This window comes from Pteropus medius, unplaced genomic scaffold, assembly GCF_902729225.1.
Source record: "Pteropus medius unplaced genomic scaffold, Ma_sr-lr_union100, whole genome shotgun sequence".
NCBI lineage: Eukaryota > Metazoa > Chordata > Mammalia > Chiroptera > Pteropodidae > Pteropus > Pteropus medius.
Genome location: NW_024342539.1, coordinates 2,151,107 through 2,168,764, shown reverse-complemented (window position 1 = coordinate 2,168,764; position 17,658 = coordinate 2,151,107). Strand labels below are relative to the sequence as shown.

The following is a 17,658-nucleotide window of genomic DNA, read 5'->3' as shown; positions in this document are numbered from 1 at the left end:
GATAATACTGTTTTGCAACTTTGCTTTGTTTTCACTCAAAAGCATATCATGAAACCCTTCTGGTTCAGTACATACAGATCTGACTCATATTTAATGACTGAATGCCACTTAGGTTCAGTGACATGAATATACTATAATCCATTTTACCAACCCCTTTACTGATGAATATTTAGGTTAACTTCCTTGTTTTGCTATTACAGGTAATGCTGAAATAAATATCCTTTCATATATAATATAAAAATATTTATATATAAAATGCAAACTATATATATACATACTGTATGTATTTACTAACACTTATGCAAATATTTCTGTAGGCTTGATTCCTGGGTACAAGAGAATGCCCAACCCTTCCACCTTTTTCTATGTGACAGATTTCTAACAATTTTACTTGTTAATCAAAAAATGACTGCAGTTTCAAAACATGCTGAATACATTCAGTTTATATAGAGTGAGCACACACTGTATATTTTTAGGACTGAAAGAATTTTTTGGTCTGCTAGCCTGGACAGTGCAGTAGTCTCTTGAAGACCTTTCATCTTCGTTGTGTAAAAAATTTCTTCTGGATTGTTTTCCTTAATGGTAGCTAAATAGAACAACCTTCTTGGTGAAAGGAGATCCGGAGCAGTGGAAAGAACCTGTCCATGACTTTGCGACCATTTCTGCTACCAGCACAACCTGCCTCTATTCCGTGACTTCCTACCTCTTCAGGTGGAGTCACTACATAGCAGGAATTAAATACTAGATCAACTTTTGGCTTCAATCTTGGTAGCAAGCCTTTGACCAAATCTGTAATTATGGGTTGAATGTGAACTTTGTTACAGCGTGCTATCTCCAGGGTACAAGCTGCTGACTTAGGGTTGTTATCAACGCACATGTACAAAGCACGAGGACCTATCACAGAGGCTAGGAATGCAGATACTATTGCAGACTCTGAACCTACTTAAAGGTGTATTTCACTCCCTTGAGTTCGGCCACTGTCGCCTCGAGAGAATCCAGCAGCAGAAATGGATCCTCTGCAGGCTCATGCTTGTCGCTAAAGGTGCTGTGGCCCTTGTGCCTGTGCAGTGGCATGGGGAATCTCCAGTGCCACCACCTTGACTTTCTTGGAGGCAGAATGGCATAGAAACTAAGAGAATGAAATTAGAATTCATATCATCTGAATTCACAATTTGGTTTCACTGCAGACTAATATTTGGATTCTAGGCATATTACTTGAGTGTTTTGAGCCTCAATTTCCACATGAAAAATTGGCACGAGAGTTGTGATGAAAATTAGATGAAATGTTAGCACAGTGTTATTAGTTATTAGTTATTAATCTTTAGGCACAGGATTGAAAATTTTAAGTTTAGTTATCAGAGAGCTTCATAGTGATGAAAATATGATTGAACCTTGATTTCCTCTGACCTGTTTTCATCAATGACCTATATATTCAGAGCACACACAATTTATTAAAATCTTATGCCACTTGTATTTATAATTCCCTAGCACAAAACAATTGTGTCAGTATGAGGGAATCCTAGAAAAATCTACGGAGACCCAAAGTCACTTGAATCTTTTGGCTAGACATCAGCTGATCACAGGTTAATACAAAACAATGAAAATGGCTGTAGAGTATGTTTTTTTAAAACTCTATTGAGGAATAATTTACAAATGTAATTGTATATATTTAAAGTATACAACATGATGGTCTTCTACACACACAATGTGAAATGATTACCAAGATTAAGATAATTAACACATCCCTCACCTCACATAGTTAACACTTTTTTTTAATTGTAGGAACTCTTAAGATTTACTTTTAGCAACTTTCAAGTATTAAATATAGTCACTATGCTGTATATTAGATCCTCAGAATTTATTCTTATAAGTGAAAGTTTATATTCTTTGACTTACGTCTTCCAGTTTCTCCCTCTAGCCCCTGGCAACTACCATTCTATTTTCTCTGTTTCTAGAAATTGACTTTTTTTTTTTTAAGATTACATTCATGTTAAATAAACAGCAAAATTTCCTCCTAATTTATGGTTGAATAATATGCCATTATACACACACACACACACACACACACACACACACATATATGTAGGTGAATGACAGATGATAGATAGATAGATAGATAGATAGATAGATAGATAGATAGATAGATAGATATAGAATCACATTTTTTTTTTATCTATCCATCCATCAAAGAGCATTTAGGTTGTTTTCATATCTTGGCTATCCTGAATAATGCTGTAATGAAGGTTCTTAGTTGTAAAGCAAGAACAAAGGCCAAAAATTCACTCTTGATAGATTGTATCTATATCCTCATATGTAAGTGTAGAAATGCATGTGATTCAGAAGATTGAAATATGGCAAAAGAATTTTCCATACAAGAAACATCGAAAGGAAATCAGTATATGTTTTTTTAAAATTAGTTACACATTAAGGGCAGCTTAATTCTTGGTACAAATTGCCAAGTTATTTTATTGCATAAATTGTAATTTTCTCCTTCCTTTGGTTGTAAAACTTTCATAAGGCAGGTAACCTAATGTCATAACTTACACCCTCATGATATTCTGAGTTAATGCCAATAACCTGAACAGCTCAATCCACTTAAACATTTATCTGTGTGTGTATATGTGTGTACATACAAATACGTGTTAAGGATATTCTCTAAGTGACTCTTTGGACTTTGGAGAATTCTAATCAAGACTATAAAATAAATTTAACTAAGGCTGCCTTTCTAGGAATTTTGCCTTAATTACTTACTCTGTATAAATCACTGCTTTCTGCCTGTCATTTTTTAAGGCCTTGCTGTAAATATAAACGAGGTGACTATGTGGATATGTTGGAAAGCAAAGTGACAGAACACACCTGAGTTTCTGTTTTGCTCAGGGCAGTGATAATTAATGTGAAAAATCTGGAGTGATATGAAGTGCCCAGAGTTTTAGCAGACTTTATTGCTTAAAACTTTGGGGTCCCATGGCCTTTACCAGATGTTCCACACCTGGATATGGAAAACAGAAACGTCCCTCTTCAATTTATCTTTCCTAGACTTGTTGCTTATGGGACTCAGATGCCAGGTGATAAGGCTGGGAAGCAGCAGTGAGAATATCCACCTGCATGCCCAGAATTCCCCAAAGAGCCCTGTTTCTGACTCTGGTGCAGACACTAGATTTTAACAGTGTATATTCTTTAAATCTAGGAGAAAACAAACATACATAAACTCATTTTTAGTATATGACCTTAAGTCTAATCTGGGACAAATTAATTAAGTGAGCAGGAGACTGAAGTCTCTTAAAGAGTTCAAGGACTCTCCCTTCCATTGGACATGACTGCAGCAAGCAGTTCTTTTTTGGGAGCTCTTTGGTTCAATTTCTGCAACTCCAGAGGAGCTTTCTGGGCCCCGAAGTGCTGAGTTCTTCATAAAGGTAATGACCACTGTATTCCCAAAATTGTTATACTGATTATCACAAATTAAGCACTAAGAAAATGTTCACCAAATGAGTGAATAAATAAATGAACATAATATCACCTTTCTGAGATCTAAGAGGCACTGTATTTCAGTGGTTAAAAGCACAAGCTTTGGAGAAAAAGCACCTAGCTTCTAATCATGGTTCTGCCACTTGTTAGTTATGTAACTTAAGGCACATTTCTTAAATCCTCTAAGTTTTAATTTCTTTATCTGTAAAATGAAGATAATAATAATAACTACCTTATATAGCTGTTTTGAGGATTAAACGAGACAATGTATGCGTAGCAGGGTGGATTTTACCTTTCTCCTTACCTAATGCTTGACATTTACCTAAGCTAAAACAAATCAAAATAGCGACAAAAGAACCTTTTTTCATTATAGAACACAGGAGATATGCTAGTTGGAGGCTCATCTTGGCAGTGTTAAAGGTCTGAGTTTCTTTTAGATAATAAACCAGTGACAAATCTATGTTGAGGGCTTTCCCCCATCTTCTCTCCCATTCTCAGGATCTGGACCCCCATTCAGAGGGAAGTCTACAGAAATGAATGCTCATAGTGTTTGTGTTGCCTAGCAGGGGCTCTCTGCCCAACACATAGAAGACAATACTATGACACCAGCTTTCGAGAAAAGAAAAAGGTCCACTGGTGAGGAGACAGGAGGCAAGGCTCAAACTTTTCTTCCCAATCCATGATTTGGGGCAAGATTTAAGAGGTTTCAGCACATCTTCCTGAACAATGGATTCTTTTCTTCTAAAAGGGTTCATTCATGTTCAGGTTCCAGTCATGCCCTGGTCCTTTGGTTCTATGGGGAAGAGTAGTTAAGGGATTCACAAGTTTTACTCAGAAGTGGTGTTCACAAGTATTATTTGTAAGTGGTGTATTCAAGGTTTAAACTTTGGTTTCAGGTCTTGTTAAAAACAGGAGAGGACCAATTTAAGCTGGCTTTTTAGACACATTTAGGATCTCCAAGACAATCTATTTTAAGAGCCCTTGAAGCAATAACTACATGATTAAAATTCTTTCTTCCTTTGGTTTCAAGACTATGACCTATTTTTCTAAGTGTTAAAGGAGAATAATGCAGTTTCTTTATAATACAGAAATAACACAATACCAGAAATGAAGAATATTTGACTTTTTGTAATGTAATTAAAAAGAATAAGAAGACTGCCCTGGTGTCTGGCTGCTCTTGCTAAAATTTGGACTTTGCCCAGGCAACCCAATAAAGGGAAGAGCCCACGGCAGCTGGGGTGGTAGAACACACACTCCAGTTTCTATTCTTGCTGTTATAGCTGCTGGTACTTGCTGGAATAATTTTGTTCCCTGTCCCTGGAGGAGATGGATGAAGCACTTCTCAGAGACACACAAGGACTGGGATAATATCCACTTATTTCCTCCTGATATCTGTGGCCCTCCTAAAACCTGTACTCTTCCTTAGGTTATGAATTCTCTTTTCCTGCATGCTTCATCTAGGGAAGGTGGTAGGTAGCATTTAGGTTATCATTCATTTTATTTATTTTTATGAGATAGTTGTCTTCTCTGAGAAAAGATTCATATGCTTAGATTGAATATAATCAGTTCTCAGTTCCACCATTGGAGCTAGGAAGCTAATCTTCAACCAGGGTATTATAATGATTGATAACTTGTACAGGAAGCTGAGTCTAAGAAGACATGATACCCACCGGAATGTGGAGGGAGGAAGGCAGAGAGGAATACAGTAAAGAAACTCAATGGGGGCCCTGAGTAAAAAGAAGAAACAGATGATCCAAGGCAAGGGCAACGTATTGAAAAACAGAAAATGTAATAATATCATTCTGAAATTTTTGTGCCACTCTATACTATAAACAGTTGAAATATGCCAATTGAATCTCTGCAAAGCTGACATTTTATGTAATATTTATTCTTTTCTTCTTGTGTTCTCTCTTCTCTCTCTCTTCCTCTGTTTCATTCAACACATGCACACACAAACGCACACACTCGAAACACAACCATATAAAAAAAGGTATATTTAATCAATAGTGACTATTTACTTATTTTATTTTATTTATTTGTTTGTTTGTTTTAATTATTGTTACAGGGTTAGCAAAATTCAATAGTAAGGTATATCTATATATTGCATTGTGTGTTCACCGTCCATAGTTAGATTTCCTTCTGTTATCACATATTTGACCCCTTTACCCCACTTACCTCCGACCTCCCCTCCTACCCTCTGGTAACCACCAATCTATTGTCTATTTCCATGAGTCTCTGCTTGTTTGTCCTGTTCATTTGTTGCTTTTAGGTTTATATCCCACATATAAGTGATATCATGTGATTTTCAACTTTTTCTGTCTGGCTTAACATGATTATCTCAAGGTCCATCCACATTGTCACAAATGGCAGTATTTCATCTCTTCTTATGACTGAGTAATATTCCATTGTGTGTGTGTGTATCACAGCTTCTTTATCCAATCATCTATCGTAGGACACTTCAGTTGCTTCCATGTCCTGGCTACTGTGAATAACACTGCTATGAACACCAGTGTGCAAATATCTTTTTGGAAATGGGTTTTCAAGTCTTCAGAGTAAATACTTAATAGAGGGATTGCTGGATCATATGGTAGATCAATTCTTAGTTTTTTTCTTTATACTGTTTTTCATAGTGGCTGTACCAGTTTGCAGTCTCACTAGCAGTGTATGAGGGTTCCTTTACCTCCACATCCTTTTCAACATCTGTTATTACTCGTCCTGTTGATAACAGCTATTCTAACAGGTGTGTGAGATGATATCTCATTGTGGTTTTGATTTGCATTTCCCTAACAGCTGGCAACATTCAGCATCTTTTCATATATTTGTCAGCTATTCTTATGTCCTCTAGGGAGAAGTGTCTGTTCAGGTCCTCTGCCTGTTTTTTGATTGGATTGTTTATTTTTTATTTGTTGTTATTGTTAGTTGTATGAGTTCTTTGTATATTTTGGATATTAGGCCCTTATTGGAGTCATTGTTTGGAAATATATTTTCCATTTGGATGGTTATCTCTTTACCATGCTGACAGTTTCTTTTGCTCTGCAGAAGCTTTTTAGTTTTATGTGGTCCCATTCATTTATTTTTGCTTTTACTTCTCTTGCATTTCAGGTAAAATTCATAAAATGCTTTTAAAGTCCAAGGTCCATGAATTTAGTTCCTATGTTTTCTTCTATGCACTTTATTCTTTCAGGTCTTATATTCAGGTACTTAATCCACTTTGAGTTAATTTTGGTGTGTGGTGATAGCCATCATTCTAGTTTCATTCTTTTGCAGGTGGCTTTCAGTTTTCCCAGCACCATTTATTGAAGAGGCTTTCCTTTCTCCACTGTATCTTTCTGGCTCTTTTGTCAAAAATTACTTGCCCATATTGACATGGGTTTATTTCTGGACTCTCGATTCTGTTCCACTGGTGTATGTGTCTGTTTTTCTTCCAATATCATGCCGTTTGATTATTGTTACTTCGTAGTATAATTTGAAATCAGACAGAGTGATGCTCCCACCCTTGTTCTTTTTTCTCAGGATGGCTTTGTCGATTTGGGGTCTTTTGTGCTTCCATACAAATCCGATGATTTTTTGTTCTATTTCTTTAAAAAATGCCAATGGGATTTTGATGGAGATTGCATTAAATCTATACAATGCTTTAGGTAATAAGGTCATTTTAAATATGTTGGTTCTTCTATTTCAAGGACATGTACTATCTTTCCATTTCTTTGTATCTTCTTCAATTTCTTTTAAAAGAGTCTTATACTTTTCATCATATAGATACTTTATATGTTTTGTTAAATTTATTCTTAGGTATTATATTCTTTTGTTGCAATTACAAAAGGAATTATTTTTCCCACTTCTTTTTCTGACAATTCATTATTAGAATAAAGTAACACTATGGATTTTTGAACATTGATTTTGTATCCAGAATCTTTACTGTATTTGCTCATTGTTTCTAATGTGTTCTTGTGGAGTCATTAGGGCTTTTTATATAGAAAACCATGTCATCCACAAAGAGTGACAGTTCAAATTTTTCTTTTTCTGTTTGGATTCTTTTTATATCTTTCTCTTGCCTAATTACACTCACTAGGACCTCCAATGTCATATTGAATAACAGTGGTGATAGTGGATAGCCTTGTCTTATTCCCAATCTTAGTGGAAAGGTTTTTAGTTTTTCACCATTAAATATAATGTTGGCTGAAGGTTTGTCATAGATGGCCTCTACTATGTTAAGGTATTTTCCTTCTATATAGATTTTGTTACGTATTTTGATCATAAATAAATGCTGTATCTTGTCGAAGGCTTTTTCGGCATCTATTGATATGATCATTTGATTCTTATTTTTTAATTACTTTATGAGGTGTATCACATTAATCGATTTGCATATGTTGAACCGTCCCTCTACCTCTGAGATGAAGTCCACTTGATCATGGTGTATAATCTTTTTAATATGTTGCTGTATTCGCTTCGCTAAAATCTTATTTAGGATTTTTGCATCTGTGTTCGTGAGAGATATTGGCCTGTAGCTTTTTTTATATGTGTGTTATCTTTTCCAGGTTTTGGTATAAGGGTAATACTGGCCTCATAAAATGAGTTAGGAACTGTTGCTTTCTCTTTGATTTTTTGGAAGAGTTTGAGGAGAATAGGTACTAAATCTTCATTGAACGCTTGGTAGAGTTCACTGGTGAAGCCATCTGGTCTCACTTTTACACTTCGGTAGATTTTTGATGATTATTTCAATTTCCATACTGCTGATCAGTCTATTTAGATTTTCTAGTTCTTCTTGATTCAGTCTAAGAAGGTTGTATTTTTCTAAGTACTGGTCCATTTTTTCTAAGTTGATAGTATTCTTGTATGATCTTGTATGATCTTTGTATTTCTGCAGTGTCTCTTGTAACTTCTCCTCTTTCATCCCTGATTTTGTTATTTGTGCCTTTTCTCTTTCTTTCTTTAGTGAGTCTAGCCAGAGGTTTACCAATTTTATTAACCTTCCCAAAGAACCAGCTCCTTGTTGCATTTATTTTTTCTATTTTTTTTTTTGTTTTCAATTTTATTTAATTCTGCTGTAATTTTGATTATTTCTTTCTTTCTGCTGACTTCAGGCTTCATTTGTTTTCCCTTTTTTTAAGATAATGCATTAGGTTGTTTATTTGGGCTTGTTCTTGATTTTGTGATAGGCCTGTAAAGGTATAAACTTTCCTCCTATGACCACTTTTGCTGTTTTCCAAAAGGTTTTATATGTTGTACTATCATTATCATTCATTTCTATGTATCTCTTGATTTCTCTTTTTATTTCTTCTCTGACACAGTTATTCTTCAGTAGCATGTTGTTTAATCTCTATCCATTTGTGGTTCTTCCCACTTTCTTTTTATAGTTGATCTCCAGCTTCAAAGCATTATGATCAGAGAATATGGTTGGTATGATTTCAACCTTCTCAAATTTGGTGAGGCTATCTCTGTGTCCCAGTATGTGGTCAATCCTTAAGAATGTTCCATGTGCACTAGAGAAAAAGGTATAAGCAGCTGTTTTGGGATGGAAGACTCTGTAAATGTCAATTATGTCCAGTTGGTCTAATGTGTCATTTAAGGATGTTATTTCCTTATTGATTTTCTGTTTGGATGATCTGTCCATGTCCAATGGTGGAGTATTTAGGTGCCTTACTATGATAGTGTTTTGGTTTGTTTTTCCCTTTATTTGTTAGTAATTGCTTTACATAATTCTAGGCTCCCTGATTGGGACCACTGATATGAATAAGTGTTATATCTTGGTGAATGATTCCTTTGGCATTATGAAGTGTTCCTCAGTATCTTTCCTACATTTTTTTTTAATTTTAAAGGCTATTTCATCCAATATTAGTGCTGCCACTCTCACTTTTCTCTGAATGTCATTTGCTTGAAATCTCATTTTCCATCCTTTCACTTTGAGTTTATATTTGTCTTTGGAGCTGAGATGTGTCTTCTGGAGGCAGCACATAATTGGGTTTTGGTTTTTGATCCAATCTGCAACGCTGCACTTTTTTATTGGTGAATTTAGTCCATTTACATTTAGGGTGATTATTGAAATATGAGGTCTTCTTATAGCCATTTTATCTTTTGCTTTCTGGTAGCTCTGTCCATTGCTTCCTCATCCTCGTGTTTCTGTGTTTTTTGTTTGTTTGTTTGTTTTTGTTTTTCGATTGAGTTTTGTGGTCCTTCTTGTTTTATGTTACATACTTCAGTTCTGAATCTTTGGTATGTGGTTACCTTATGAATATGTAGAGGATAGTATGTGTGGTGTGTGTGTGTGTGTGTGTGTGTGTGTGTGTGGTGTATATAAATATATATGTTCCATTTTCTTTTTTCTGTGCCTTATCTCCCTTCCCTTTTGAGAATTTGGATCTTTGAATCCTCCCCTTTTCTGTTATTGTCTCAAATTTTCCTTATGTATGATGAATGTTCATTACTATCTTGCTAGAGTAAATCTCTTCTTGCTTTTTAAGCTTACAATGCCCTGCTCTTAATAAGGATTGTTCTCCTCTTCATCTATCTTCCTGCTATTTACCTTACTCATAGTTACATTTTTTTTTGTCATTTTGTTTTATGAGCTGACCCCTTTCAGTATTTCCTGTAATATGGGTCTTGTGTTGGAAAATTTACTCAATTTTTGTAAGTCTGGAAAGTTTTTTTCTCTTTCATATCTAAAGGAGAGCTTAGCTGGATACATTATTCTTGGTGGCATTTCCTTTTACTTAATAGTTTTGATTACTGTAGCCTTGTAGTATCGTTTAATATCAGGAATTGAAAAACAGCTAGATGAGCACAGCAAGGAGATTAAAACCCTCAAAAAGAACTAAGTAGAAATTCTGGAGATGAAGAATGCACTGCAAGAGTTGAAAAATGAAAAAGCAAGATTGGAAAATACAGTCAATCAAATGGAGGAAGGGATCAGTGATATCGAAGACAGAAATCTGGAAGAAAATCAGAAGGAAGAAGAGAGAAACCAAAGAATGAAAAATAATGAAAGAGAAATACAAGAACTAGCTGATACCATTAGGGAAAAAAAAATAAAAACATAAGAATAATAAGCATTCCGAAGGCAAAGAAAAAGAGAAAAGATTAGAAAGCATTTTCAGACAAATAGTTTGCAAGAATTTCTCAAATCTAAGGAATGAGCTGGACTTTGGAATTAAAAAAGTCAACAGAAAACCCAATTATCTCAACCCTAAAAGGCCTTCACTAAAACACATTGTGTGAAAGTTATCAAAAATCTATGACGAAGACAGAATTCTCAGGGTAGCCAGGAAAAAGAAGACAGTAACATATAAAGAAGAACCCATTAGATTATCATCGGACTTCTCAGCTCAAACCTTACAAGCCAGAAAGTAATGGAATCAAATATTTAAACTATTAAGTGAAAGGAACTACCAGCCTAGAATAATGTATCCAGCTAAGCTCTCCCTTAATATGAAGAAGATATAAAGACCTTTCCAGATATACAAAAATTAAGGGAATTCTCCACTACGAGGCCTGCACAACGGGAATTAATGAAAGGTGACAGTTCATTTAAAACAAAATAATAAAACAAAAAAAAATACATAAGTAGGAATAAAGTGACTATCAGGCAAATAGAAGCAGAGGAGTGCAACCCTTACTAAGAGTAGGATATTATAAGCTTAAATAATAAGAAGAGAATAGCTATAGCAAGATAGTAATGAATGTTCAGCACACATAAGGATAAACTGAGATAACGATGACTGAAGAGGGGAGAATTTGAAGATCTAAATTCTCAAAGTGGAAAGGAGATAAGGCACACGCAGAAGAAAATGAATTACTGTCTATATATAACTATCCTTTACATATTCATAATGGTAACCACACACCAAAGATTCAGAACTGAAGTATATAACATAGACAAGAAGAACCAGAGGCAAAACCCACAACAGCCAACCAAAATAAGGAAAACAGAAACACAAGGACAAGGAAGCAATAGAAACACTGAGCTACCAGAAAGCAAAAGATAAAAGGGCTATAAGAAGACCTCATATTTCAATAATCACCCTAAATGTAAATGGACTGAACTCACCAATAAAAAGGCACAGAGTTGCAGAATAGATCAAAAAACAAAACTCAACCATACGATGCCTCCAGGGGACACATCTCAGCTTCAAAGACAGATATAGACTCAAAGTGAAAGGGTGGAAAATGATATTTCAAGCAAATGGCATTCAGAGAAAAATGGGAGTAGAGGTACTAATATTGGATGAAATAGACTTCAAAATAAAAAAAAAAGGTAAGGAAATATACTGAGGGATACTTCATAATAATAAAGGGAATCATGCACCAAGAAGACATAACACTTATTAATGTCTATGCTCCCAATCAGGGAGCCTAGAAATATGTGAAGTGATTACTAACAGAACTAAAGGGAGAAACAGAACAAAACACTATCGTAGTAGGGGATCTAAATACCCCATTGTCAGATATGGACAGATCATCCAAACAGAAAATCGATAAGAAAATAACATCCTTAAATGACACATTAGACCAACTAGACATAATTGACATTTACAGAGCGTTTCATCCCTAAACAGCTGCTTATACATTCTTCTCTAGTGCACATGGAACATTCTCAAGAATCGACCATGTACTGGAACACAGAGATAGTCTCAACAAATATAAGAGGGTTGAAATCATACCAACCATATTCTCTGATCATAATGCTTTGAAACTACAGATCACCTGCAAAAAGAAATCAGTAGGAACCACAAATACAAGGAGATTAAAAAACATGCTACTAAAGAATAACTGGGTCAAAGAAGAAATAAAAAAGAAATCAAGAGATACATAGAAACAAATGATAATGATAGTATAACATATCAAAACTTTTTGGACATGGCAAAAGTGGTCATAAGAGGAATGTTCATATCATTACATAACTATCTCCAAAATCAAGAACAAGCCCAAATAACCTAACGCTTCATCTTAAAAAAGTAGAAAAGGAAGAACAAATGAGGCCTAAAATCAGTGGAAGGAAAGAAATCATCAAAATCAGAGTGGAAATAAATGTTACTGAAAACAAACAAAACAAACAAAACAAAACAATAGAAAAAATAAATACAACAAGAAGCTGATTCTTAGAGAAGGTTAATGAAATTGACAAACTCCTTGCTAGACTCACTAAAGAAAAAAGAGAAAAGACACAAATAAACAAAATGAGGGATGAAAGAGGGGAAATTACAACTGACATTGCAGAAATACAAAGGATCATGCAAGAATACTATGAAAAGTATATAATAAGAAATTTAATAATGTAGAAGAAATGGAACACTACTTAGAAAAATACAATCTTCCTAGACTGAATCAAGTAGATCTGGAAAATCTAAATAGACCGATCAGCAGTATGGAAATTGAAACAATCATCAAAAACCTACCAAAAAGTAAAAGTCTAGGACCAGATGGCTTTACAAGTAAATTCTACCAAACATTCAAAGAAGATTTAATATCTATTCTCCTTAAACTCTTCCAAAAAATTGAAGAAGAAGCAATACTTCCTAACTCATTTTATGAGGCCAACTATTACTTTGATACCAAAAGCTGGTAAAGATAACACAAAGAAAGAAAACTATAGACCGATATTTCTCATGTACACAGATACAAAAATCCTAAATAATATACTAGGTTACCGAACACAGCAATATTTTAAAAAGATTACACACCACGATCAAGTGGGCTTTACCCCAGGGGCACAAGGATGGTTCAACATACAGAAATCAATTAATGTGATACACCACATAAACAAATTAAAAAAATAAGAATCATATGATCATATCAAAAGATACATCCAAATAGGAAATGAAGAAGTCAAAGTCTCACTATTTGCAGATGACATGATTCTCTATATAGAAAACCCTAAAGACTCCACAAGAACATTACTGGAGACAATAAGCAAATACAGTAAAGTTTCTGGATACAAAATCAACATTCAAAAGTCTAAAGTGTTCCTATACTCTAATAATGAAGAATCAAAAAAAGAAGCGGAAAAAAATAATTCCTTTTGCAATGGCAACAACAACAACAAAAATACCTAGGAATAGATTTAACGAAACATGTGAAGGACCTATGTAATGAAAACTACAAGATACCATTAAAAGAAATCAAAGAAGATACAAAGAAATGGAAAGATATTCTGTGTTCTTGGATTGGAAGAATCAACATAGTTAAAATGACCATATTACCTAAAGCATTATACAAATTTAATGCAATTTCCATCAAAATCCCATCAACATTTTTTAAAGAAATAGAGCAGAAAATCATCAGATTCGTAAATAAGCACAAAAGACCCAAAATTGCCAAAGCCATCCTAAGAAAAAAGAGGCTGGAGGCATCACTCTGCCTGACTTCAAATTATACTACAAAGCAACAAAAATCAAAACAGCATGGTATTGGCAGAAAAAGAGACACATGACCAGTGGAACAGAATTAAGAGTCCAGAAGTAAACCTATATTTATATGAGCAAATATTTTTTGACAAAAGTGCTAAAAACATACAGTGGAGAAAGGAAAGCCTCTTCAATAAATGGTGCTGGGAAAATTGGAAAGCCACCTGCAAAAGAATGAAACTAGACTGTTGTCTATCACCACACACTCCAATTAACTCAAAGTGGTAAGGATCTGAATATAAGACCTGAAACAATAAAACACATAGAAGAAAACATAGGAACTAAACTGAAGGACCTTGGGCTTAAAGAGGATTTTATGAATTTGACCTCAAAGAAAAGGGAAGTAAAAACAAAAATAAATGAATGGGACTACATTAAATTAAAAATCTTCTGCACAGCAAAAGAAATCGTCAACAAGGTAAAGAGACAACCATCTGAATGGGAAAAAAGGACTTTGTCCTTGTCTTGTTGCTGATCTTAAAGATAAAATAAAAATCAATGTTTTTAGCTTCTCCCTGGGTTTGTCATATCTGACCTTTATTATATCAAGGTATATATTCTCTATTCCCACTTTACTGAGAGTTTTTATCAGAAATGGACGCCGAGAGGAGATGGAAGAAAATTGGCATAGATGATAGTGGCTTTGTTCATCTCTCTTGTGACCAAATCAAAGTTGTGACAGAAACACAAAACAAAGAGCAAAGAAAGTCTCCTGTGATCTCGATGAACAGAAGCACTACATCTAGAGAGAGAAATAATTAATCAATCTGCAACAATAGAAGGTAGGAGTGGGTGAAGATGCAAGGCTAGCCGGTCCCAAGCAGCTGAGTGGAACAGAGATTACGGTAATGGCATCAGCAGCAGCAGCAGCAGCAGCAGCCGGCAGCTGCAGATGACTCTTAAAGAGGCTGGGTCCACGAGTGGATTTATGCCATGACGGACCTGCTTGCTCTGAGCACCAGTGATGGGTTGGCTCCATGAAGTGCCAGGAACTTACAGGGGAAATTGAGTTGTTGCAGTCAGGGCCAGAGGCAAGGCTGTCTCCCTGGCAGAAGTGCCGGTAGTGTTCATTGTTCCTCTGTTGACCCTCCCTTTCACAGTGTGCTGACGCAGTGTGGCCGTAGCTGAGACATCTTCAAAGTGGATAACTGAGGTCATTCTGCCCAGGGGATTCCCGGAAATTCCGTCTCCCCCAACTCACAACCCCACCCAAGTTACAGCCAGGTGTGTCCTTGGTGAGACTGGTGTTTCTTGCTGAGCACCACCAAGACTCACACTGGTGACAGCTGGCCTAGGTTTCTGGTGTGTTTTCTTGAGGCAAATATGAGCACACCATCTGTAGATTTCTTGCTGAATCTTAACAAGTAGCCATGGAGTGGCACAGGCTGGGGCTAAATTTGGCCTGCAGCTGAACCACTGTCAAGACTGTGCCACTGGACACCTACTACACAAAGTCGCACTAATAAGAATGGGAGACTTAGGAGTTTTGCTTACTACGCAGAAACAGACACAAAAATGCAGCCAAAGTGGTAAGACAAGAAGCAAAAACCATGTGAGAGAATAAAACAGAGATCCAAGAATAACAGGGTCAAGCAATCTAACAGATGCCGAATTCAAAACACTTGTTATAAAGATGCTCAATGAACTTATGGGAAGTGTGGATGAACTCAGTGAGAATAACAAAGAGATAAAAAACATAAAAATGGAAATGGAAATTATAAAAGGGAAGAAATCAGAAATAAGGAACGCATTATCTGAGATGAAAAGTATATTAGAGGGAACCAACAGAGTGCATAAAGAAGAGAATCAAATCACCAATATAGAGGATGGGAAAGCCAACAACACTCAATCAGAACAGCAAAGAAAAAGAAGCCAAGACTATAATAGTAATTTAAGGAAACTATGGGACACTATTAAATGTAAAAGCATCCATATCATAGGGATACCCAAAGGAAAACTAGAAATTGAAGAGTTATTTGAAGAAATAATAATGGAAAACTTCCCTAATCTGATAAAGGAAATAGACGTACAAACCCAGGAAGCTCAGAAGACCCAAGAAAGAGGTCCCCAAAGAGACCCACACCAAGACACATTATAATTAAAATGTCAAAGGTTAAATACAAAGAGAGAATCTTAAAAGCAGCAAGAGAAGAGCAGTTAGTTAGCTACAAGGGAGCACCCATAAGACCAGCAACTGATTTCTCAATAGAAACTATGCAGGACAGAAGGGCTTGACACAAAATATTTAACATGATGAAAACCCAGGATCTACAACCAAGAATATTTTACTCAGCAAAGCTATCATTTAAAGTCGAAGGACAGATAAAGAACTTCCCAGACAAAAATAAGCTAAAAGAATTCATCAACATCAAGACAATATTAAAGGAATAGTTGGAGGGACTTCTTTAAGAAAAAAAAAAGTATCAAAAACAGGAATAAAGAATGGTAATAACTACATTCCTATGAACAAGTACCTCAAATGGAAAAGAATTAAGTGCTTCAATCAAAAGACAGAGTGGCTGAAGGGATACGAAAACAAGACCCCTACTTATGCCGCCTACAAGAGACTCACTTCAGATGAAAAGACATACACAGACTAAAAGGAAGGTGATAGAAAAGATATTGCCTTGATGGACCTAGAGAGTATTTTGTTGAATGAGATGAGTTGGATTGAGAAAGAAATATCACATGATTTCACATACATATGGAATCTAAAAAACATAATAAACAACAAAAATGGAAACAAATTCATAAATACAGAGAATATTTTGATGGTTACTAGGCAAGAGGAGGGTTTGAGGGGGACAGCAAAAAAGGGCAGAGGGATTAAGAAGTATAAATAAATAGTTACAAAATAGACATGGAGATATAAAGTGTAGCATAAGGAAAATAGTTAATAATGTTGTAATACATATGGAAGGGGGAAAAGGGGTACTAGATTTAGAGGGGTGATCACTTCATGAGTTATATAGATCTCGAATCACTGTGCTGTACAACTGAAACTAATATATTATTGTATGCCAACTATAATTGAAAAAAACCTCATTGAATTGTACAATGTAAATATGAACAACTAATTGTCTATTATATTTCAGTAAAGTTGGAATAAAGAAAAGGACAAAAAAAGAAATGGATGCTGAATTTTGTCACTTGCTTTTTCTGCATCTACTGATATGTTCATGATTTTTTTTAATTCAATTTTTTTTTTATTAGTTTCAAGTACACAGTATTTTGGTTTGATATTTGTATAGTTTATAAAATGATCCCCCTAAGTGCTCCTTCTCTCCTCTGGTTTTCCACCTAGAAAATATATTTATGCTAACTGCATTTCTTATGCCATGCTCCCCAACCCCATGATCATTTATCAACTACTTATTTGTCCTTTAACCCTTTACCTCACTTTCCCAGCTCCCAACCTCCTCTCCCTTCTGTCCATCACCAAATTGTTCTCTATATTTGTGAGTCTGCTTTTGATTAGTTTGTTCATTTTGTTCCTTAGATTCCATATATGAGTGAAATCACATGGTATTTATCTTTGTCTGACTTATTTCACTCTGTATAGTAACCTATACATCCATCTATGTCACTGCAAACAGTAAGATTTCATTTTTTTAATGGCTAAGTAACATTCCATTGTATATATGAACCATAACTTCTTTATCCAGTCATTTGTTGATAGGCACTTATGTTGCTTCCATATCTTGGCTATTTGTAAATGTGCTGCCATGAATATTAGGGTGCTTTGATATTAACGAATTATCATTTTAGTTTTCTTTAGATAAGTACCTAGAAGTGT

General features: G+C 35.2%; 1 pseudogene; it reads right to left on the bottom strand.

Moving 5' to 3' along the window:
- Positions 1–437: 437 nt before the first annotated feature.
- LOC120605485 (methyltransferase N6AMT1-like) lies at positions 438–15,020 on the bottom strand (annotated as a pseudogene).
- Positions 15,021–17,658: the final 2,638 nt, after the last annotated feature.